The 25,167-nt window shown below is 43.4% G+C and overlaps 6 non-coding genes across 6 annotated transcripts; all 6 read left to right on the top strand.

Annotated features, from left to right (window-relative positions):
- The first annotated feature begins 5,117 nt into the window (after positions 1-5,117).
- On the top strand, positions 5,118-5,199 carry TRNAS-AGA (transfer RNA serine (anticodon AGA)). Its single transcript has one exon. It is a non-coding gene; the product is annotated as a tRNA-Ser (tRNA).
- Positions 5,200-6,903: 1,704 nt separating this feature from the next.
- Positions 6,904-6,985, top strand: TRNAS-AGA (transfer RNA serine (anticodon AGA)). The gene has a single exon. It is a non-coding gene; the product is annotated as a tRNA-Ser (tRNA).
- Positions 6,986-8,688: 1,703 nt separating this feature from the next.
- TRNAY-AUA (transfer RNA tyrosine (anticodon AUA)) lies at positions 8,689-8,770 on the top strand. Its single transcript has one exon. It is a non-coding gene; the product is annotated as a tRNA-Tyr (tRNA).
- Positions 8,771-9,490: 720 nt separating this feature from the next.
- On the top strand, positions 9,491-9,562 carry TRNAQ-CUG (transfer RNA glutamine (anticodon CUG)). Its single transcript has one exon. It is a non-coding gene; the product is annotated as a tRNA-Gln (tRNA).
- A 12,959-nt stretch (positions 9,563-22,521) lies between these two features.
- On the top strand, positions 22,522-22,593 carry TRNAQ-CUG (transfer RNA glutamine (anticodon CUG)). Its single transcript has one exon. It is a non-coding gene; the product is annotated as a tRNA-Gln (tRNA).
- Positions 22,594-24,306: 1,713 nt separating this feature from the next.
- TRNAQ-CUG (transfer RNA glutamine (anticodon CUG)) lies at positions 24,307-24,378 on the top strand. Its single transcript has one exon. It is a non-coding gene; the product is annotated as a tRNA-Gln (tRNA).
- The last annotated feature ends 789 nt before the right edge of the window (positions 24,379-25,167 follow it).

Genomic DNA, 25,167 nt, shown 5'->3' with positions numbered 1-25,167 from the left:
GTTTTCAAGTCAAAACTTTATTCTAGGTGATGTTACATTTGCACATAGGACCCCTTGTTCGAAAGGAGCTTCTGAACTCTCTCGTCCATTGAATTTGTCAGGTTTTGGATGGTTTCTGCTTCAATTGTTTTGCATGAGGACAGAATACCCTCCCAGAGCTGTTGTTTAGATGTGAACTGCCTCCCGCCATCATAGACACTCCTTTTGATGATGCTCCAGAGGTTCTGAATGGGGTAGAGGTCAGGGGAGCATGGGGGTCACACCATAAGTTTGTCCCCTTTTATGCCCATATCAGCCAGAGATGCAGATGTGTTATGTGCAGCATGAGATGGTGCATTATCATGCATAAAAATGATCTTGCTGTGGAATACACGTTTCTTCTTCTTGAACCATGGCAGGAAGTGCTGTTTGAGAAACTCCACATACATTATGGAGTTCATCTTTACCCCTTCAGGGATCCTAAAGGGGCCGACAATCTCTCTCCCCATGATTCCAGCCCAAAACATTACTCCACCTCCTCCTTGTTGGCGCTGTAGCCGTGTTTGCGTGGGGTGTCCATCAACCAGCCATTCTCCACTCCATCCATCTGGACCATCGAGCGTTGCACGGCACTCATCCGTGAACAAAACAGTTTTGAAATCAGTCTTCATGTAATGTTTGGCCCACTGGAGCCGTTTCTGCTTGTGTGAAGTGGATAGAGGAGGTCAACAGGATGGCGAACGCACAGCTGCAAACCTCTGAAGGACCCTGCATCTTGTTGTTCGTGGGACGTTGGAGGCACCAGCAGCTTCAAAATCTTGTCTGCTGCTATGACAAGGCTTTTTTGCCGCTGCTCGTTTAACCTGATGTAATTGCCTGTAGGAAAGAGTCCTCAATTTGCCCTTATCAGCACGCACACGTGTGTACTGTGAATCAGCTACACACTTCTTGATTGCCAAGACACTTCATCCTGATCATCGCACAATGTTGATTGTAGTCATGCCTTGACCTAAACACTCCACAATTTGTTGCTTCTCAGCAGCCGACACATCCTTTTTCTTTCCCATTTTGGCAGAAAATGTAGGCTGCTTAATAATGTGGGACAGCCTTCTTAAGTAGTCTTGCCTTTCATTGGACACACCTGCCAAACTAATTAGCACAGGTGTCTGCATTTGCTTACAGTGATATAAAGAGCCCTGACACACATCACCATCAATGAGTTTAACTGACAAACAAACAAATTCTTCCCTTATCACTCCTAAACACTTTTTGCATAATAATTTGGAACACAGTGTACATGTGCTTTTCCACAAAACACCAGTGGTTCACGTAGTGAATCTTACAGTTCTAACTTGCCAACCGTGGTCTGTATGGAGTTGTTCAATAAAGGGCCCAAAATTAAGATAACATAGACGGGAGAGGTCTCTATGAATAGGAATTCCTAAGAATTTGATACCCTGTGAGGGCCAGGCAAAGGGAAAGTTGGACTGGATGGAATCCTGTATGGATTTGGGGAGGGAGACATCGAGGGCCTCAGACTTCGCTGCATTGATTTTAAAATTTGACCATGTAACAAAGTGATCTATTTCAGCCATAACAGCAGGGATGGATATATGTGATTGAGTGATATATACTAGGACATCATCAGCAAATAGAGAGGACTTGTACTCGGTGCCTCCCGCCTCAATCCACCTAATATTGGGGTTATGGCGAATTGATGAGAGCAGGTGCTCCGTCACTAGGATGTATAAGAGAGGGGACAGAGGACATCCCTGCCTTGTCCCATTGGTGATTATGAAAGGTGATGAAAATGTTCTGATGCGCCCCCTGGGCCTTGGGACACCCGGAGCCGGACCCTTTTTGGTGGATGCTGGTGGTTGTAGTCTCCGTGGCAGCGACCCGGTTCCGTGGCTCAGGGCGGTCAAACCAGTGGCGGAACTATTTATGTAGTTTTGATGTTTAAAAATCTGACTATGCCACCCGTGGATTGCGGTCAGAGTGAACCGCCGCTGCAGGCCAGACCGCTGAGGCTGGTGTTGTGGGTGCAGCAGAGCGTAGCATAACTCCCCACGGGAGGAGTATAGCCTCAGGGCAGTGTATGCGGAGAATGGGGGTGATGGTGCAGGGCAGCAGCAGTAACGACACGGAGTCAGTGAAGCAGTCCAGGGCCTTTACTCACAGTTCTTATTATCCAGACCACTTCTGCAGGTAACGGCTGCCCACGTCGTACTGTGCTCACCAGGTGAGGGGCTCAGACAACTCCCAGATAACTTTGGAGCGCTTCACAGGACCCCCTTTGTGTGTCCCTTGTCTGGCCTTTCTTACCAACCCTTCTGTCCGGCTGCCTCGGGCCTCCTTTTGGTAAACTTGGCGCCAGTTTCCCTGACCCTATGTGGTGCCTTCCTAGTGGATGTAGTGAGGGGCTGCGCCACATAAAATGTCACAGCCTCCGGTTTCTAGCTGAGGGTCGTTTCCCGCCTCCACTAGTTTCGGGGACCGGTCTCCCCCTTTGGCCTGACCCCTCCACGCAGGTGGATTCGGGCGTGCGGTGGCGACTCGCCCGTCCGCACCCCTGGGATCCCTTCGTTACTCGATCCTGGAGCTTTCTCCACTCCTCTTCCTTCCTTCTCCCTCTTTCAGGCCTGGGCCTCTGTTACTAGGCCCGCCTCTGGAGCAGAGCTCATGCAGAGCCCCTGCTCCCTGTCACTTCTGCTCAGACTACTCTGCACTGAACTAAGATGGTGCCCACCTTTTATACTCCCTTCTAAATGCACCCAGGAACTGCTTACTCCCTGCTCCTGCACTACAGGGTTCCCCTTCCTCAGTGTTCCCTCCACTCACTCCAGATAGGGACAGGGACTGTCGTGCCCATCTCAGGGGCATATTGGTCACCACGGCAATGTGGTGTAATGCATGCAGGTGTCGGGTCCTGATCCACACTCCATCCTTACCTGAGAGTGATATATCACACCTCTGGGTGAGGTGCAATACCTCTGTAGAAACCGAGCCCTCAGGGTGCTACAGTTCCATTTATCTTCAGCCTAGGTGATGTATTGCGATACAGGGCCGTGATTGTGGCTATAAAAGGGTCCCCTAAACCCCTACCCCAAGCTTTTTAAGAGAATAATATATGGCGTGCCAGGAGACTCTATGGAATGCTTTCTCAGCATCCAACCAGAGTATCTAATTACAAATTTTTAACTGCATCTAGCCCAGGAAATACTTTGTGCCTAGTAGCAGTGTCTGCTAGTCAGCGGATTATCGGGCTGTTAAGCAAGCTACACCACCTGTAGTTTGGACACTTAATTTTTTCAAAGGAAATGCTTCGGGACCACGGGATACTCAGTGAAGAGCATCAGGAGGCACCTCAAGGCATAGGGGCTGGGACTGGCGGTAGGATGCCTTGCGGTGGACAGCCGAGCTCGATCCTTATAAAAATTTTTAACTGCAGCAGCTTTAGTGGACACTACTGGAGCTGGAATTACGCGACTGCTAGCATGAGACTTGCCCTTCAATAGATCCTTGTAAAAGGATTTAAAGTGTATTCATTCAAATTAGAGAGACAATTTAAATTAAAAAGCTTAGAGCTGCCTCCACCACAGGGGGGCTCGCTCGACCCACCAGCGGACAGGCACCAGTATTGGGAGAGGGGGGCTGGCAGTCAGGGTCCACCGCGGCTCTGGCACAAACCCGGCGACACGGAGGTGGCACGGGCAGGAGCGGACTGAAAGTGTCGGCTTCTCACTTTTTGGATTTTAGAAGGGCATGACATGCCTATATCTGTGTCTCCCCCTCCTTTTACTCCTCCACCTCTTTTCTTTTCGCATGACTATATGTACTTGTCACTTTTCCATGTGTTAGTTATGTCTTCTGAGCAGTTTGTCAGCTTTTGGACACCTTTGAAGGTGTTTTCTATGTGTTTCTATGTGTTTTTGTTTGCCTGCCATTGGTTTTAACGGTGTTCGAAGGTGTTCGACGAACCGAACCGAACTCGAACACTACAGAGGTGGCTCAACACTAATCATAATGCATGAATTTCCCAGGTTCCACTGAGATTAGAACTCAGATCACTGGATTCAGAGTGAATTTCTCACATTTCCACAATGTACACATGTTCTTTTACCATTTTCAAAAGAAAATCCAGCCAGCTTCATTGGTTATATGGTTCAATGGTGTAAGGGTTAGGACTCTGAGCTCTGAATCCAGTGATCTGAGTTCAAATCTCAGTGGAACCTGAGAAATTCTTTGTGCACAGCGGTTTTATCTTTTCTGCTCACACTCAATTTGCCAATGCACATGGTTTAACATAAAAAGAGAAAGTTAAAATCCACATGGCAAAAAAGATCTATCTATCAAGAAAGTTTAACTCAAAAGTTAAACTTGACTTCATGAAGCAAAACTCATATCATCTATGTCACACCAAGCAATCGTACTCTATGACTTGTGCCAATGTTCGCATGACACTTTTTCCAGGTGGTTGAAACTGACCAGGATTTCAAGCCGAAACGGCCTCAATAAACGACAGCGATTCTTTTCCTGAATCACCCTTTTAGTGTTTTCCAGCATTTTTGTAAACATAGTTTGGTGATGTTTTTCTAACTATTGTTTTGGGCATCAAATGAGTTTGTTTAAGTTTCTTTTTTGCTCGCAAAATGCTGTGAACGTCACTCAGGAACCTTCAAGGAGTCTTTCTAACCTACTCATTGACTTGTATAGCAAGTATAAAACAAGCAAAATACACCTGAAAAATTATATGCTCACTTCTGTTAACCGCTTGGCGTTTTGGGAAACTTAATGAGGTTAAAAGACGCTCAATACCTGATCATATGAACAGCAAGTCTTTTTGCATGGAAATGAATCTGTTCAAACTATTGAGCATTTTCAAAGCCTTTTTCAGGAGGTGTTTGGAACAAAGTCACTCTAAATCCGCCTTATGAATTTTAATAAACCTTGAACTGTAAAAGGTTCCAATTGATGATACCTTTAAATCAGATTTTTACATTTCAGTGAGGCCTGGAATTTTGTTTCCAATTGAAATCTTCCATTTTCTGAAATGTCTTCCAGAAGGATAATCACTGATATTGATCATGGTGCTATAAGAAAAGGTATGAAACTCATAAGAATGAAACAGTGTCTGAGTAGTTGTGGCCGAGTGGTTAAGCCGATGGACTAGAAATCCATTGGGGTCTCCCCGCGTAGGTTCAAATCCTGCCAACTACGTTTAATTTCATGTAATATTTTGACGAATTATCTGAGTAGATCAATTTCCACATTCCCAAGTCTATCCCCCACAGAAATGGTCTGTAATCTATGGATTGTATTTGTAGAACTAGCTTAACAGCATCTGTAAATCTTCTTTTGATTAGTCAGCCGGGTGAGATGTCACTTGTGCATCACACCACCAATCAAACAAAGCTCAGAGGGTGCTATCAGGTATGTGGTGCAAATCCTCCTTTTTTCCAGCGAACACAGACCTCTGCCGTGGCTGATGGACTGGGATATGAACTTTGATTTGCACCAACTCTACTTGAATTATCTTTCCGATGGAACCTTTTAGCACACCATGAAAAATCTTTAGTGACTTCTGGATGAGCAGAAGTTTTGCAATTTCTTTTTTTCTCACCCTTTTTCCAGCTGATAGATCCAGCACGCTAATTATTAGCCAGATTTCATCAACATTTTAAAACTGTCCTTGTTGTGATATCATGGAACTTTAAGCACACTTGTGGAATAAAAAGGGAGGAGATATTAATTTACCAATGTGTGTTAGATATACATTTGTGGGACAGCTTTAGAACCAGTTTTCATCATAATGCATGAATTCCCAGGTTCCACTGAGATTAGAACTCAGATCACTGGATTAAGAGTGAATTTCTCACATTTCCACTATTTACACATGCTCTTTTACTGTTTTCAAAAGAAAATCCTGCCAGCTTCATTGGTCATGTGGTTCCATGGTGTAATGGTTAGCACTCTGGACTCTCGAATCCAGTGATCTGAGTTCAAATGTCAGTGGAACCTGAGAAGTTCTTTGTGCATAGCGGTTTTATCTTTTCTGCTCACACTCAATTTGCCAATGCACATGGTTTAACATAAGAAGAGAAAGTTAAAATCCACATGGCAAAAAGATCTATCTATCAAGAAAGTGTAACTCAAAAGTTAAACTTGACTTCATGAAGCAAAACTCATATCATCTATGTCACACCAAGCAATCGTACTCTATGACTTGTGCCAATGTTCGCATGACACTTTTTCCAGGTGGTTGAAACTGACCAGGATTTCAAGCCGAAACGGCCTCAAGAAACGACAGCGATTCTTTTCCTGAATCACCCTTTTTAGTGTTTTCCAGCATTTTTGTAAACATAGTTTGGTGATGCTTTTCTAAGTATTGTTTGGGGCATCAAATGAGTTTGTTTAAATTTCTTTTTTGCTCGTAAAATGCTGTGAACGTCACTCAGGAACCTTCAAGGAGTCTTTCTAACCTACTCATTGACTTGTATAGCAAGTATAAAACAAGCAAAATATACCTGAAAAATTATATGCTCACTTCTGTTAACCGCTTGGTGTTTTGGGAAACTTAATGAGGTTAAAAGACGCTCAATACCTGATCATATGAACAGCAAGTCTTTTTGCATGGAAATGAATCTGTTCTAACTATTGAGCATTTTCAAAGCCTTTTTCAGGAGGTGTTTGGAACAAAGTCACTCTAAATCCGCCTTATGAATTTTAATAAACATTGAACTGTAAAAGGTTCCAATTGATGATACCTTTAAATCAGATTTTTACATTTCAGTGAGGCCTGGAATTTTGTTTCCAATTGAAATCTTCCATTTTCTGAAATGTCTTCCAGAAGGATAATCACTGATATTGATCATGGTGCTATAAGAAAAGGTATGAAACTCATAAGAATGAAACAGTGTCTGAGTAGTTGTGGCCGAGTGGTTAAGGCGATGGACTAGAAATCCATTGGGGTCTCCCCGCGTAGGTTCAAATCCTGCCAACTACGTTTAATTTCATGTAATATTTTGACGAATTATCTGAGTTGATCAATTTCCACATTCCCAAGTCTATCCCCCACAGAAATGGTCTGTAATCTATGGATTGTATTTGTAGAACCAGCTTAACAGCATCTGTAGATCTTCTTTTGATTAGTCAGCCGGGTGAGATGTCAATTGTGCATCACACCACCAATAAAACAAAGCTCAGAGGGTGCCATCAGGTATGTGGTGCAAATCCTCCTTTTTTCCAGCGAACACAGACCACTGCCGTGGCTGATGGACTGGGTTATGAACTTTGATTTGCACCAACTCTACTTGAATTATCTTTCCGATGGAACCTTTTAGCACACCATGAAAAATCTTTAGTGACTTCTGGATGAGCAGAAGTTTTGCAATTTCTTTTTTTCTCACCCTTTTTCCAGCTGATAGATCCAGCACGCTAATTATTAGCCAGATTTCATCAACATTTTAAAACTGTCCTTGTTGTGATATCATGGAACTTTAAGCACACTTGTGGAATAAAAAGGGAGGAGATATTAATTTACCAATGTGTGTTAGATGTACATTTGTGGAACAGCTTTAGAACCAGTTTTCATCATAATGCACGAATTCCCAGGTTCCACTGAGATTAGAACTCAGATCACTGGATTAAGAGTGAATTTCTCACATTTCCACTATTTACACATGCTCTTTTACTGTTTTCAAAAGAAAATCCAACCAGCTTCATTGTTCATATGGTTCCATGGTGTAATGGTTAGCACTCAGGGCTCTGAATCCAGCTATCTGAGTTCAAATCTCAGTGAAACCTGAGAAATTCTTTGTGCATAGCGGTATTATCTTCTCTGCTCACACTCAATTTGCCAATGCACATGGTTTAACATAAAAAGAGAAAGTTAAAATCCACATGGCAAAAAGATCTATCTATTAAGAAAGTTTAACTCAAAAGTTAAGCTTGACTTCATGAAGCAAAACTCATATCATCTATGTCACACCAAGCAATCGTGCTCTATGACTTGTGCCAATGTTCGCATGACACTTTTTCCAGGTGTTTGAAACTGACCAGGATTTCAAGCCGAAACGGCCTCAAGAAACGACAGCGATTCTTTTCCTGAATCATCCTTTTTAGTGTTTTCCAGCATTTTTGTAAACATAGTTTGGTGATGCTTTTCTAAGTATTGTTTGGGGCATCAAATGAGTTTGTTTAAATTTCTTTTTTGCTCGTAAAATGCTGTGAACGTCACTCAGGAACCTTCAAGGAGTCTTTCTAACCTACTCATTGACTTGTATAGCAAGTATAAAGCAAGCAAAATATACCTGAAAAATGATATGCTCACGTCTGTTAACCGCTTGGTGTTTTGGGAAACTTAATGAGGTTAAAAGACGCTCAATACCTGATCATATGAACAGCAAGTCTTTTTGCATGGAAATGAATCTGTTCAAACTATTGAGCATTTTCAAAGCCTTTTTCAGGAGGTGTTTGAAACAAAGTCATTCTAAATCCGCCTTATGAATTTTAATAAACCTTGAACTGTAAAAGGTTCCAATTGATGATACCTTTAAATCAGATTTTTACATTTCAGTGAGGCCTGGAATTTTGTTTCCAATTGAAATATTCCATTTTCTGAAATGTCTTCCAGAAGGATAATCACTGATATTGATCATGGTCCTATAAGAAAAGGTGTGAAACTCATAAGAATGAAACAGTGTCTGAGTAGTTGTGGCCGAGTGGTTAAGGCAATGGACTATAAATCTATTGGGGTCTTCCCACGTAGGTTCAAATCCTGCCAACTAAGTTTAACTTCATGTAATATGTTGACAAATTATCTGAGTTGATCAATTACCACATTCCCAAGTCTATCCCCCACAGAAATGGTCTGAAATCTATGGATTGTATTTGTAGAACCAGCTGAACAGCATCTTCTTTTGATTAGTCAGCCGGGTGAGATGTCACTTGTGCATCACACCACCAATCAAACAAAGCTCAGAGGGTGCCATCAGGTATGTGGTGCAAATCCTCCTTTTTTCCAGTGAAAACAGACCACTGCCGTGGCTGATGGACTGGGATATGAAATTTGATTTGCACCAACTCTACTTGAATTATCTTTCCGATGGAACCTTTTAGCACACCATGAAAAATCTTTATTGACTTCTGGATGAGCAGAAGTTTTGCAATTTTTTTTTTTCTCACCCTTTTTCCAGCTGATAGATCCAGCACACTAATTATTAGCCAGATTTCATCAACTTTTTAAAACTGTCCTTGTCGTGATATCATGGAACTGTAAGCACACTTGTGGAATAAAAAGGGAGGAGATATTAATTTACAAATGTGTGTTAGATAGACATTTGCGGGACAGCTTTAGAACCAGTTTTCATCATAATGCATGAATTCCCAGGTTCCACTGAGATTAGAACTCAGATCACTGGATTAAGAGTGAATTTCTCACATTTCCACTATTTACACATGCTCTTTTACTGTTTTCAAAAGAAAATCCAGCCAGCTTCATTGGTCATGTGGTTCCATGGTGTAATGGTTAGCACTCTGGACTCTGAATCTAGTAATCTGAGTTCAAATCTCAGTGGAACCTGAGAAATTCTTTGTGCATAGCGGTTTTATTTTTTCTACTCACACTCAATTTGCCAATGCACATGGTTTAACATAAAAAGAGAAAGTTAAAATCCACATGGCAAAAAGATCTATCTATCAAGAAAGTTTAACTCAAAAGTTAAACTTGACTTCATGAAGCAAAACTCATATCATCTATATCACAGCAAGCAATCGTACTCTATGAATTGTGCCAATATTCGCATGATACTTTTTCCAGGTGGTTGAAACTGACCAGGATTTCAAGCCGAAACGGCCTCAAGAAACTACAGCGATTCTTTTCCTGAATCACCCTTTTTAGTGTTTTCCAGCATTTTTGTAAACATAGTTTGGTGATGTTTTTCTAAGTATTGTTTTGGGCATCAAATGAGTTTGTTTAAGTTTCTTTTTTGCTCGCAAAATGCTGTGAACGTCACTCAGGAACCTTCCAGGGATCTTTCTAACCTACTCATGGACTTATATAGCAAGTATAAAGCAAGCAAAATATACCTGAAAAATGATATGCTCTCTTCTGTTAACCGCTTGGCGTTTTGGGAAACTTAATGAGGTTAAAAGACGCTCAATACCTGATCATATGAACAGCAAGTCTTTTTGCATGGAAATGAATCTGTTCAAACTATTGAGCATTTTCAAAGCCTTTTTCAGGAGGTGTTTGGAACAAAGTCACTCTAAATCCGCCTTATGAATTTTAATAAACCTTGAACTGTAAAAGGTTCCAATTGATGATACCTTTAAATCAGATTTTTACATTTCAGTGAGGCCTGGAATTTTGTTTCCAATTGAAATCTTCCATTTTCTGAAATGTCTTCCAGAAGGATAATCACTGATATTGATCATGGTGCTATAAGAAAAGGTGTGAAACTCATAAGAATGAATCAGTGTCTGAGTAGTTGTGGCTGAGTGGTTAAGGCGATGGACTAGAAATCCATTGGGGTCTTCCTGTGTAGGTTCAAATCCTGCCAACATTGTTTAACTTCATGTAACATTTTGACGAATTATCTGAGTTGATCAATTTCCACATTCCCAAGTCTATCCCCCACAGAAATGGTCTGCAATCTATGGATTGTATTTGTAGAATCAGCTTAACAGCATCTGTAGATCTTCTTTTGATTAGTCAGCCGGGTGAGATGTCACTTGTGCATCACACCACCAATCAAACAAAGCTCAGAGGGTGCCATCAGGTATGTGGTGCAAATCCTCCTTTTTTCCAGTGAAAACAGACCACTGCCGTGGCTGATGGACTGGGATATGAACTTTGATTTGCACCAACTCTACTTGAATTATCTTTCCGATGGAACCTTTTAGCACACCATGAAAAATCTTTAGTGACTTCTGGATGAGCAGAAGTTTTGCAATTTCTTTTTTTCTCACCCTTTTTCCAGCTGATAGATCCAGCACGCTAATTATTAGCCAGATTTCATCAACATTTTAAAACTGTCCTTGTTGTGATTAGTGTTGAGCCACCCCCGTAGTGTTCTAGTTCGGTTCGGTTCGTCGTACACCCGTGTGTTCGTCGAACTGTTCGTCGAACACCTTCGAGCACCGTTAAAACCAATGGCAGGCAAACAAAAACACATAGAAAACACCTTCAAAGGTGTCCAAAAGCTGACAAACTGCTCAGAAGACACAACTAACACATGGAAAAGTGACAAGTACATATAGTCATGCGAAAAGAAAAGAGGTGGAGGAGTAAAAGGAGGGGGAGACACAGATATAGGCATGTCATGCCCTTCTAAAATCCAAAAAGTGAGAAGCCGACACTTTCAGTCCGCTCCTGCCCGTGCCACCTCTGCGTCGCCGGGTTTGTGCCAGAGCCGCGGTGAACCCTGACGGCCAGCCCCTCTCTCCCAATACTGGTGCCTGTCCGCTGGTGGGTCGAGCTAGCCCCCCTGTGGTGGAGGCAGCTCAAAGCTTTTTAATTTAAATTGTCTCTCTAATTTGAATGAATACACTTTAAATCCATTTACAAGGATCTATTGGAGGGCAAGTCTCATGCCAGCAGCCGTGTAATTCCAGCTCCAGTAGCGTCCACTAAAGCTGCTGCAGTTAAAAAGCTTTTATAAGGATCGAGCTCGGCTGTCCACCGCAAGGCATCCTACTGCCAGTCCCAGCCCCTATGCCTTGGGGTGCCTCCTGATGCTCTTCACTGAGTATCCCGTGGTCCCAAAGCATTTCCTTTGAAAAAATTAAGTGTCCAAACTACAGGTGGTGTAGCTTGCTTAACAGCCGGGATAATCCGCTGACTAGCAGACACTGCTACTAGGCACAAAGTATTTCCTGGGCTAGATGCAGTTAAAAATTTGTAATTAGATACTCTCGTTGGATGCTGAGAAAGCATTCCATAGAGTCTCCTGGCACGCCATATATGATTCTCTTAAAAAGCTTGGGGTAGGGGTCTAGGGGACCCTTTTATAGCCACAATCACGGCCCTGTATCGCAATACGTCACCTAGGCTGAAGATAAATGGAACTGTAGCACCCTGAGGGCTCAGTTGCTACAGAGGTATTGCACCTCACCCAGAGGTGTGATATCTCACTCTTAGGTAAGGATGTAGTGTGGATCAGGACCCGACACCTGCATGCATTACACCACATTGCCGTGGGGCAGGGCGACCAATATGCCCCTGAGATTGGCACGACAGTCCCTGTCCCTGGCTGGAGTGGGGGGAGGGAACACTGAGGAAGGGGAACCCTGCAGTGCAGGAGCAGGGAGTAAGCAGTTCCTGGGTGCATTGAGAAGGGAGTATAAAAGGTGGGCACTATCTTAGTTCAGTGCAGAGAAGTCTGAGCAGAAGTGGCAGGGAGCAGGGGCTCTGCATGAGCTCTGCTCCGGAGGCGGGCCTAGTAACAGAGGCCCAGGCCTGGAAGAGGGAGAAGGAAGGAAGAGGAGCGGAGAAGGCTCCAGGAACAAGGAACGAAGGGATCCCAGGGGTGCGGACGGGTGAGTCGCCACCGCACGCCCGAATCCACCTGCGTGGAGGGGTCAGGCCAAAGGGGGAGACCGGTCCCCGAAACTAGTGGAGGCAGGAAACGACCCTCAGCTAGAAACAGGAGGCTGTGACATTTTATGTGGCGCAGCCCCTCGCTACACCCGCTAGGAAGGCACCACATAGGGTCAGGGAAACTGGCGCCAAGTTTACCAAGAGGAGGCCCGAGGCAGCCGGACAGAAGGGTTGGTAAGAAAGGCCAGACAAAGGACACACAAAGGGGGTCCTGTGAAGCGCTCCAAAGTTATCTGGGAGTTGTCTGAGCCCCTCACCTGGTGAGCACAGTACGACGTGGGCAGCCGTTACCTGCAGATGTGGTCTGGATAATAAGAACTGTGAGTAAAGGCCCTGGACTGCATCACTGACTCCGTGTCGTTACTGCTGCTGCCCTGCACCATCACCCCCATCCTCCGCATACACTGCCCTGAGGCTATACTCCTCCCGTGGGGAGTTATGCTACGCTCTGCTGCACCCACAACACCAGCCTCAGCGGTCTGCCCTGGAGCGGCGGTTCACTCTGACCGCAATCCACGGGTGGCGTAGTCGGACATTTAAACATCAAAACCACATAAATAGTTCCGCCACTGGTTTGACCGCCCTGAGCCACAGAACCGGGTTGCCGCCACGGAGACTACAACCACCAGCATCCACCAAAAAGGGTCCGGCTCCGGGTGTCCCAAGGCCCAGGGGGCGCGTCAGAACATTTTCATCACCTTTCACAATCACCAATGGGACAAGGCAGGGATGTTCTCTGTCCCCTATCTTATACATCCTAGTGACGGAGCACCTGCTCTCAACAATTCGTCATAACCCCAATATTAGGTGGATTGAGGAGGGAGGCACCGAGTACAAGTCCTCTCTATTTGCTGATGATGTCCTAGTATATATCACTCAATCACATATATCCATCCATGCTGTTATGGCTGAAATAGATCACTTTGTTACATGGTCAAATTTTAAAATCAATGCAGCGAAGTCTGAGGCCCTCGATGTCTCCCTCCCCAAATCCATATAGGATTCCATCCAGTCCAACTTTCCCTTTGCCTGGCCCTCACAGGGTATCAAATACTTAGGAATTCCTATTCATAGAGACCTCTCCCATCTATGTTATCTTAATTTTGGGCCCTTTATTGAACAACTCCATACAGACCACGGTTGGCAAGTTAGAACTGTAAGATTCACTACGTGAACCACTGGTGTTTTGTGGAAAACACATGTACACTGTGTTCCAAATTATTATGCAAAAAGTGTTTAGGAGTGATAAGGGAAGAATTTGTTTGTTTGTCAGTTAAACTCATTGATGGTGATGTGTGTCAGGGCTCTTTATATCACTGTAAGCAATTGCAGACACCTGTGCTAATTAGTTTGGCAGGTGTGTCCAATGAAAGGCAAGACTACTTAAGAAGGCTGTCTCACATTATTAAGCAGCCTACATTTTCTGCCAAAATGGGAAAGAAAAAGGATGTGTCGGCTGCTGAGAAGCAACAAATTGTGGAGTGTTTAGGTCAAGGCATGACTACAATCAACATTGTGCGATGATCAGGATGAAGTGTCTTGGCAATCAAAAAGTATGTAGCTGATTCACAGTACACACGTGTGCGTGCTGATAAGGGCAAATTGAGGACTCTTTCCTACAGGCAATTACGTCAGGTTGAAAGAGCAGCGGCAAAAAAGCCTTGTCATAGCAGCAGACAAGTTTTTGAAGCTGCTGGTGCCTCCAACGTCCCCCGAACAACAAGATGCAGGGTCCTTCAGAGGTTTGCAGCTGTGCATACGCCATCCTGTCGACCTCCTCTATCCACTTCACACAAGCAGAAACGGCTCCAGTGGGCCAAACATTACATGAAGACTAATTTCAAAACTGTTTTGTTCACGGATGAGTGCCATGCAGCGCTCGATGGTACAGATGGATGGAGTGGAGGATGGCTGGTTGATGGACACCCCACGCAAACACGGCTACAGCGCCAACAAGGAGGAGGTGGAGTAATGTTTTGGGCTGGAATCATGGGGAGAGAGATTGTCGGCCCCTTTAGGATCCCTGAAGGCGCTAAAGATGAACTCCATAATGTATGTGGATTTTCTCAAACAGCACTTCCTGCCATGGTTCAAGAAGAAGAACCGTGTATTTCACAGCAAGATCATTTTTTTGCATGATAATGCACCATCTCATGCTGCATATAAAACATCTGCATCTCTGGCTGATATGGGCATAAAAGGGGACAAACTTATGGTGTGACCCCCATGCTCCCCTGACCTCTACCCCATTCAGAACCTTTGGAGCATCATTAAAAGGAGTGTCTATGATGGCGGGAGGCAGTTCACATCTAAGCAACAGCTCTGGGAGGGTATTCTGTCCTCATGCAAAACAATTGAAGCAGAAACCATCCAAAACCTGACAAATTCAATGGACGAGAGAGTTCAGAAGCTCCTTTCGAACAAGGGGTCCTATGTGAAAATGTAACATCACTTAGAATAAAGTTTTGAGTTGAAAACTGTTTGATTTCAGTTTCTAACAACCTGCTAATGCTTATAATTTCAAAAATGACCATTTTTTTGGTCTTTATTAAAATGAAAAGGTTGATCGAAAAGTTTGGGGGATCTAAGAGTGTGGCAACCCAGTAGTCATGATTACTTCGAATTCTGACAATATGAGGGTCATGCTGCAGGTAGTGCAGCAAGAAGGCACTTATGTGTCTTGCGCATCTCGGAGCCCCAAAATTATTTTCCGGGCTAGATGCAGCTAAAAATTATTATTAATTTTAAATCTGGTGAAGCTTTAGTATAGATGGCCTAATAGGATCAGTGCTGCACACTGCTACAAAGCCCAAATTATTTTCCAGTCAAGATACAGAAAAACATGATTAGTAATTTTAAATCTGGTGGAGCTTATTATAGATGGCCTAATAGAATCAGTGCTGCACACTGCTACAAGGCCCAAATTATTTTCCAGCCAAGATACAGATAAACATGATTAGTAATTTGAAAGCTTAAAACGGTTGGTAGGGTGATTTTAACCAATCATCAAGCTTTTACTCTCCCCAGGAAGACACAGGTTTAGAAAAGTCGTTTCGGATCCATGATTTGTTCATCTTTATGAACGTGAGTCTGTCTACATTATCAGTGGAGAGCCGCGTGCGCTTATCTGTCAGCACACCACCAGCAGCGCTGAACACACGTTCAGACAGAACGCTGGCTGCGGGGCATGACAAGATCTCCAAGGCGTAAGTGGCTAGCTCCGGCCATTTATCCAGATTGGAAGCCCAAAAAGAGCAAGGGTCCAGTGACACAGTCATGGCTTCAATGTTTACTTGGAGATACTCCTGTACCATCGTCTCTAGGCATTGACTATGTGTCAGACTTCTTGTCTCCTGTGGCCTTGCTAAGGATGGGCTAAAAAAGTGGTGAAATGATTCTGCAAAATTGATGTTACCAGCAGATACTGTGGTTCTGTTACGGTTTGAGTGCTTAACACTTGACGGTCCCACGGTTGGCTAGTTGGAACTGTGAGATTCACTACGTGCACCACTGGTATTTTGTGGAAAAGCACATGTAAGATTCTGCAACAGTCTCTGCTGATACTCCTGCATGCGTGCATCCCTTTCTATGGCAGGAATAATTTCTGCAAATTTACTTTTGTACCGGGGATCTAACAGTGTGGCAACCCAGTAGTCAGGATTATTTCTAATTCTCACATTTCGAGGGTCATGTTGCAGGTAGTGCAGCAAGAAGGCACTCATGTGTGTTGCGCATCCAGGAGCACCAAGTCCCTGTTGTGTTGGTGGCGAGGTAACAATCATGCTTCCTTCCTCTGTCCTCTCCCACCAACCTCGCACAACAAAAATGTGATCAAGGTCTCCCTCATCTGATGAGTCTTCCATCAGTTCGTCCTCCACTTCTTCCTGGGCTCCTGCACCTTCCTCACTAGTTTGGCTGCTACCATGCGCCCTGGTAAAACCATCTCCCCCACCCTCACATGCCTGCCGCCTTGGTGCTGCCGACCGTCTGGACCTTGCAGATGTTAGCCCTTCCGCATACAACTCCTCCTCCTCTACTTCCTCCACCTCCTCTTGTCCCACCACCTGACTCCGAATTCTGTTTAACATGTGCTCCAGCATGTAAATCACCGGAATAGTCATGCTGATAATGGCATCGTCAGCACTAAACATCTTCGTCGCCATTTCAAAACTGTGCAGAAGGGTGCATAGGTCCCTGATCTGAGACCACTCCTCCAGCGTGATTTGCCCCACCTCTGGATCTCGTTGGCCCAGGCTATACGTCAGAACGTATTGCACCAGGGCTTGTCGGTGCTGCCACAGTCGCTGCAACATGTCCAGAGTTGAATTCCACCGGGTAGGCACATCGCATTTTAGCCGGTGAAGTGGCAGACCCAACGACTTCTGTAGAGATGTAAGTCGCTGAGCTGCGGGATGCGAACGGCGGAAGTGAGCACACAGCGACCGTGCCCTCTGCAGAAGGCCATCTAGTCTGGGAAAGTGGGCTAAAAATTGCTGGACAACCAGGTTCAACACGTGAGCCATACAAGGCACGTGTGTGACATTGCCCCGGCGAAGGGCCGCACCCAGGTTTGCAGCATTGTCGCACACGGCCTTCCCTGGTTTCAGGTCCAGTGGAGACAACCATTCATGAAATTGGTTCTCCAGAGCTGACCACAACTCCTCAGCTGTGTGACTCACATTTCCCAGACATTTCAATGTAAAAACCGCCTGATGACGTTGAGCCCTACTGCCAGCATAGTAAGGAAGTGTGCAGGATCCCTTCTGCACAGTTAGAAAGCTTGTGGCATGACCAGACAGGCTTTGGGTGCAGGTGGAAGACCGAGAGGAGGTTGAGGAGGCAGAAGCAGTGGAGGAACTTTGACATAAAGAGGATTGGCGCACAACTCGTGGGGACGGCAAGACTTGGACAGCAGCCCCTTGTCCTGCTGTCACCATAGTTACCCAGTGCCCAGTCAGCGACATGTAATGCCCCTGTCCATGCCTACTCGTCCAAGTGTCTGTGGTGAAATGCACCCTGTCACACACAGAGTTTCTCAAAGAAGCGGTGATGTTGTGTGCGACATGCTGGTGGAGCGCAGGCACACCTTTCTTTGAGAAGTAGTGCCGACTGGGAATCTGGTACTGGGGCACTGTGACGGACATAAGGTCTCGAAAATCCTCTGTGTGTACCAGGCGGAAAGGCAGCATTTCTGTAGCCAAGAGCTTGCAGATGGTGAAATTCAACCTCTTAGCTTTCTAATGGCTAGGAGGAAATGGTCTTTTACTTGTCCACATCTGAGGGACCGAGGGCTGGCTATTGTGCTAAGACGGGGTTGATAAGGGTGTCCCCGGCAAACTGCCGGTCTGTGAGGAAGATGCAGGCGGACATGTTAGGTTGCCTTGATCCAAAGGTGGTGCTATCGATGTCGGACAGCGCTCAACACCAGCTGGTGTTCCCACCTCCAAAGAAAATGATGACCTGCCAATCACGCTGGCTGTTGCGGCTAAAGAGGTGGCAGGTCTGCGCCCCAAAACAGGTGTGACTGCTGTCCCCCCAGTCACAGAGGATGAAGAGGCCGCGGATGCACAAGATATGGCAGACGGTGGTTGGCCCGGCCGGCTAGGCCGCATTGTAGCACACTGAGCTTACCACTGCAACTTATGCATCATGTCCATGTGCCGGTTCATGCATGAAGTACTCAAACTATGTATTTTTTGGCCTCTACTTAGCTTTCGCTGACAAATGTTACAGACAACACGAGTTGGGTCATCTTTATCGATCTGAAAAAATGCCCAGGCTATGCAAGGCTTAGCACCCATGCGACCTGAAGAGCCACCACGACTTGTGGTGAGAGGCAGAGTTGTGTTTGAGGATGCAGTTGTTGACGTGCTTCCAGTACTACGTCTCTGTCCAGGAAGGCGCAACCTGACCTCGTCGTCACTAGCATCTTCCTCCACCTCCTCTGCTGACCTCATCTCTTGGCTGACTGTGGGTTGACAGTAAGTGGGATCTCCAACCTCATCATCATCACCCTGTGCGTTATCACACCCGTCGTCCTCAGAGCCAACCTGTTCCTGCCCTGACAAAAAACTAAAGTTGTCGCTCCAATCAGGTATTTGAGTCTTATCATCGTCTTCCTCATTGTCTCCACCAACAGGAGTTACAGTTTGGGAATGAGGGTCTACATTATGGTCAGAACCTTCTGCGTCTGGTCCTGGATCCGACTCATAAAGATTCTGGGCATCAGTGCAGATCATTTCCTCGTCTGGATTCACAGAAGCGCTGGAGTCGACCTCTGATTCCCAGGCTATAGTATGAGTAAACAGCACTGCAGACTCAACCATCTGTTCTACCTCATACTCAGACGGGCAGCTGGAGATTTGGGAGCTGTGAGGAAGCAAGTGCGATTGGGGTGACACCTTTGAGGACTGGAGTATTTGTGATGTTGAAGTTGATGTGGAGGAGAGCCCACTTAAAGGAGCACTTGATATCCGTTGAAGCACCTGCTGTTTTTGTGCCTCATCTGGAATTTGTAGCGATTGGCGTGGCCGTAAGAAAGGGATCTTATCACATTGTCTGCTAAAAGAAGTAGACATTTTAGTTTGGCTGGAAGATGGTCTTTCTTCTGCAGATGTTACTGTTGCTTTAACACCTACCCCACGGACACAACCTTTTTTCCCCTTCCCAACACGCCTATTCCCCTTTCCACCAGCAGCAGGCCTTTTTCCACTCATTTTGGTGGTTAACTAATTCACAACTCTGGAGTTGTTTGCACAAAAAAACAATGGATGGGAACCGAGCAGAGCTGAGTGGCCAAACTGTGGTATTAGGCCAAAACTATTGGCTGGGTTAGATGCAGAAAAAAATTATATTCAATTTGCAACCTGATGGAGGTCTGTATAGATGGACTAATAGAACAAGTCCCACACACAGCTAGAAGCCCAAATATTTTTTCAGAGGTACTGTAGATGCAGATAAAAATTATTTTTAATTTGCAACCTGATGGAGGTCAGTATAGATGGAATAATAGAGAAAGTCCCACACACTGCTAGAAGGCCAAATATTTTTTCAGAGCTAGATGCAGATAAAAATTATTTTTAATTTGCAACCTGATGGAGGTCAGTATAGATGGACTAATAGAGAAAGTCCCACACACTGCTAGAACACCAAATATTTTTTCAGAGCTAGATGCAGATAAAAATTATATTCAATTTGCAACCTGATGGAGGTCAGTATAGATGGACTAATAGAACAAGTCCCACACACAGCTAGAAGCCCAATATTTTTTCAGAGGTACTGTAGATGCAGATAAAAATTATTTTTAATTTGCAACCTGATGGAGGTCAGTATAGATGGACTAATACAACAAGTCCCACACACAGCTAGAAGCCCAATATTTTTTCAGAGGTAGATGCAGAAAAAAATATATTCAGTTTGCAACCTGATGGAGGTCAGTATAGATGGAGTAATAGAACAAGTCCCACACACAGCTAGAAGCCCAAATATTTTTTCAGAGGTAGATGCAGATAAAAATTATTTTTAATTTGCAACCTGATGGAGGTCAGTATAGATGGACTAATAGAGAAAGTCCCACACACTGCTAGAAGGCCAAATATTTTTTCAGAGCTAGATGCAGATAAAAATTATATTCAATTTGCAACCTGATGGAGGTCAGTATAGATGGACTAATTGAGAAAGTCCCACACACTGCTAGAAGGCCAAATATTTTTTCAGAGCTAGATGCAGATAAAAATTATATTCAATTTGCAACCTGATGGAGGTCAGTATAGATGGACTAATAGAACAAGTCCCACACACTGCTAGAAGCCCAAATATTTTTTCAGAGGTACTGTAGATGCAGATAAAAATTATTTTTAATTTGCAACCTGATGGAGGTCAGTATAGATGGACTAATAGAGAAAGTCTCACACACTGCTAGAAGGCCAAATATTTTTTCAGAGCTAGATGCAGAAAAAAATTATATTCAGTTTGCAACCTGATGGAGGTCAGTATAGATGGACTAATAGAGAAAGTCCCACACACTGCTAGAAGGCCACATATTTTTTCAGAGGTAGATGCAGAAAAAAATATATTCAGTTTGCAACCTGATGGAGGTATGTATAGATGGATTAATAGAACAAGTCCCACACAGATCTAGGAGCCCAATATTTTTTCAGAGGTAGATGCAGAAAAAAATATATTCAGTTTGCAACCTGATGGAGGTCAGTATAGATGGACTAATACAACAAGTCCCACACACAGCTAGAAGCCCAATATTTTTTCAGAGGTAGATGCAGAAAAAAAATATATTCAGTTTGCAACCTGATGTAGGTCTGTATAGATGGATTAATAGAACAAGTCCCACACACAGCTAGAAGCCCAATATTTTTTCAGAGGTAGATGCAGAAAAAAATATATTCAGTTTGCAACCTGATGGAGGTCAGTATATATGGACTAATACAACAAGTCCCACACACAGCTAGAAGCCCAATATTTTTTCAGAGGTAGATGCAGAAAAAAATATATTCAGTTTGCAACCTGATGGAGGTCTGTATAGATGGATTAATAGAACAAGTCCCACACACAGCTAGAAGCCCAATATTTTTTCAGAGGTAGATGCAGAAAAAAATATATTCAGTTTGCAACCTGATGGAGGTCAGTATAGATGGACTAATACAACAAGTCCCACACACAGCTAGAAGCCCAATATTTTTTCAGAGCTAGATGCAGAAAAAAATTATATTCAATTTGCAACCTGATGGAGGTCAGTATAGATGGACTAATAGAATGATGCTATGCCCAAAAGATTTTACTTCACTAGGTGCAGTAAAAAAATCGGTATTCTATACACAGGTGGTATATCTTGCAACACAGATAGGCTACTCCACTGACTAACACACTCTGCAATAGGCCAAAAAGGATTAGCTTTGCTAGATTCAGCCAAATGCTGTGAAAAAAACTTGCACAGCACTGGCACAGACCTGCCTGGCAAAAACTGATAGGAACTGATGTAACCTAGTCCTGAAAAGGACTCCAATTACAATTAGTCTTTACTCCCACAATCTATCTATTTAAGAGCACAGACCTGCCTGATAAAAGTCGTAGGAAATGCTGTAACCTAGTCCTTAAAAGGACTGCAATCACAACTATTTCCTACTCCCAAGCTATCTGTAGATTTGTGCGAAAATTGGCTTGAAATTAACAAGGTATAGCGCACACAGCAACAGCGGTGCCGTCTAACACGCAGCTGCAGCAGTGAGAAAATGGTGGCGACGGGGAAAATGGCTTGGTCTTATAGGGCAAGGACATGTGACATACACTGCCAATGACACATGCCCTTGCTTGTGTGAAAAAAAGCACTTCGCTCCGTGTGTGCGCTGCTGATAGGCTGAAAGATTGCACCTCCCCACTGTAAATGCGGGAAAGAGAAAAAAAAAATGGAGATCTTCATTGTTCCTGCAGAGATCCATCCCCTGCCCCTCCCCCCACCCCGCTGTACACTCAAACTGCGTATTAACATTAATTTTCATCATTACTGAGAAAAAATCCAGCTATGATTTTGGTGCACGAACAGTTATCGAACATAACCTCGAACAGCCGAATTTTTCTCAAATTGTTCGTGTTCGCCGAACGGCTCGAACACTGCCCAAAACAGCACGAATTTGAGATTGGCGAACAGTTCGAGTAGAACAACGCTCATCTCTAGTTGTGATATCATGGAACTTTAAGCACACTTGTGGAATAAAAAGGGAGGAGATATTAATTTACCAATGTGTGTTAGATATACATTTGCAGAACAGCTTTAGAACCAGTTTTCATCATAACGCATGAATTCCCAGGTTCCACTGAGATTAGAACTCAGATCACTGGATTAGGAGTGAATTTCTCACATTTCCACTATTTACACATGCTCTTTTACTGTTTTCAAAAGAAAATCCAGCCAGCTTCAGTGGTCATGTGGTTCCATGGTGTAATGGTTAGCACTCTGGACTCTGAATCCAGTGATCTGAGTTCAAATCTCAGTGGAACCTGAGAAATTCTTTGGTCATAGCGGTTTTATCTTTTCTGCTCATACTCAATTTGCCAATGCACATGGTTTAACATAAAAAGAGAAAGTTAAAATCCACAAGGCAAAAAGATCTATCTATCAAGAAAGTTTAACTCAAAAGTTAAACTTGACTTCATGAAGCAAAACTCATATCATCTATGTCACACCAAGCAATCGTAGTCTATGACTTGTGCCAATGTTCTCATGACTTTTTTTCCAGGTGGTTGAAACTGACCAGGATTTCAAGCCGAAACGGCCTCAAGAAGCGACAGCGATTCTTTTCCTGAATCACCCTTTTTAGTGTTTTCCAGCATTTTTGTAAGCATAGTTTGGTGTTGTTTCTCTAAGTATTGTTTTGGGCATCAAATGAGTTTGTTTAAGTTTCTTTTTTGCTCGCAAAATGCTGTGAACGTCACTCAGGAACCTTCCAGGGGTCTTTCTAACCTACTCATTGACTTGTATAGCAAGTATAAAGCAAGCAAAATATACCTGAAAAATGATATGCTCACTTCTGTTAACCGCTTGGCGTTTTGGGAAACTTAATGAGGTTAAAAGACGCTCAATACCTGATCATATGAACAGCAAGTCTTTTTGCATGGAAATGAATCTGTTCAAACTATTGAGCATTTTCAAAGCCTTTTTCAGGAGGTGTTTGGAACAAAGTCACTCTAAATCCGCCTTATGAATTTTAATAAACCTTGAACTGTAAAAGGTTCCAATTGATGATACCTTTAAATCAGATTTTTACATTTCAGTGAGGCCTGGAATTTTGTTTCCAATTAAAGTCTTCCATTTTCTGAAATGTCTTCAGGAAGGATAATCACTGATATTGATCATGGTGCTATAAGAAAAGGTGTGAAACTCATAAGAATGAAACAGTGTCTGAGTAGTTGTGTCCGAGTGGCTAAGGAAATGGACTATAAATCCATTGAGGACTTCCCGTGTAGCTTCAAATCCTGCCAACTACGTTTAAATTCATGTAACATTTTGACGAATTAACTGAGTAGATCAATTTCCACTTTCCAAAGTCTATCCCCCACAGAAATGGTCTGTAATCTATGGATTGTATTTGTAGAACCAGCTTAACAGCATTTGTAGATCTTCTTTTGATTAGTCAGCTGGGTGAGATGTCACTTGTGCATCACACCACCAATCAAACAAAGCTCAGAGGGTGCCATCAGGTATGTGGTGCAAATCCTCCTTTTTTCCAGCGAACACAGACCACTGCCGTGGCTGATGGACTGGGATATGAACTTTGATTTGCACCAACTCTACTTGAATTATCTTTCCGATGGAACTTTTAAGCACACCATGAAAAATCTTTAGTGACTTCTGGATGAGCAGAAGTTTTGCAATTTCTTTTTTTCTCACCCTTTTTCCAGCTGATAGATCCAGCACGCTAATTATTAGCCAGATTTCATCAACATTTTAAAACTGTCCTTGTTGTGATATCATGGAACTTTAAGCACACTTGTGGAATAAAAAGGGAGGAGATATTAATTTACCAATGTGTGTTAGATATACATTTGCGGAACAGCTTTACAACCAGTTTTCATCATAATGCATGAATTCCCAGGTTCCACTGAGATTAGAACTCAGATCACTGGATTAAGAGTGAATTTCTCACATTTCCACTATTTACACATGCTCTTTGACTGTTTTCAAAAGAAAATCCAGCCAGCCTCATTGTTCATTTGGTTCCATGGTGTAATGGTTAGCACTCTGGACTCTGAATCCAGCGATCTGAGTTCAAATCTCAGTGGAACCTGAGAAATTATTTTTTGCATAGCGGTTTTATCTTTTCTGCTCACACTCAATTTGCCAATGCACATGGTTTAACATAAAAAGAGAAAGTTAAAATCCACATGGCAAAAAGATCTATCTATCAAGAAAGTTTAACTCAGAAGTTAAACTTGACTTCATGAAGCAAAACTCATATCATCTATGTCACACCAAGCAATCGTACTCTATGACTTGTGCCAATGTTCGCATGACACTTTTTCCAGGTGGTTGAAACTGACCAGGATTTCAAGCCGAAACGGCCTCAAGAAACGACAGCGATTCTTTTCCTGAACCACCCTTTTTAGTGTTTTCCAGCATTTTTGTAAACATAGTTTGGTGATGTTTTTCTAAGTATTGTTTTGGGCATCAAATGAGTTTGTTTAAGTTTCTTTTTTGCTCGCAAAATGCTGTGAATGTCACTCAGGAACCTTCCAGGGTTCTTTCTAACCTACTCATTGACTTGTATAGCAAGTATAAAGCAAGCAAAATATACCTGAAAAATGATATGCTCACTTCTGTTAACCGCTTGGCGTTTTGGGAAACTTAATGAGGTTAAAAGACGCTCAATACCTGATCATATGAACAGCAAGTCTTTTTGCATGGAAATGAATCTGTTCAAACTATTGAGCATTTTCAAAGCCTTTTTCAGGAGGTGTTTGGAACAAAGTCACTCTAAATCCGCCTAATGAATTTTAATAAATCTTGAACTGTAAAAGGTTCCAATTGATGATACCTTTAAATCAGATTTTTACATTTCAGTGAGGCCTGGAATTTT

This window comes from Phyllobates terribilis, unplaced genomic scaffold, assembly GCF_046119375.1.
Source record: "Phyllobates terribilis strain yellow unplaced genomic scaffold, ASM4611937v1 Scaffold_13__5_contigs__length_258822181, whole genome shotgun sequence".
NCBI classification, from domain to species: domain Eukaryota; kingdom Metazoa; phylum Chordata; class Amphibia; order Anura; family Dendrobatidae; genus Phyllobates; species Phyllobates terribilis.
The sequence above is the reverse complement of the archived record's forward strand: the minus strand, read 5'-3'. Positions and strand labels throughout refer to the sequence as shown.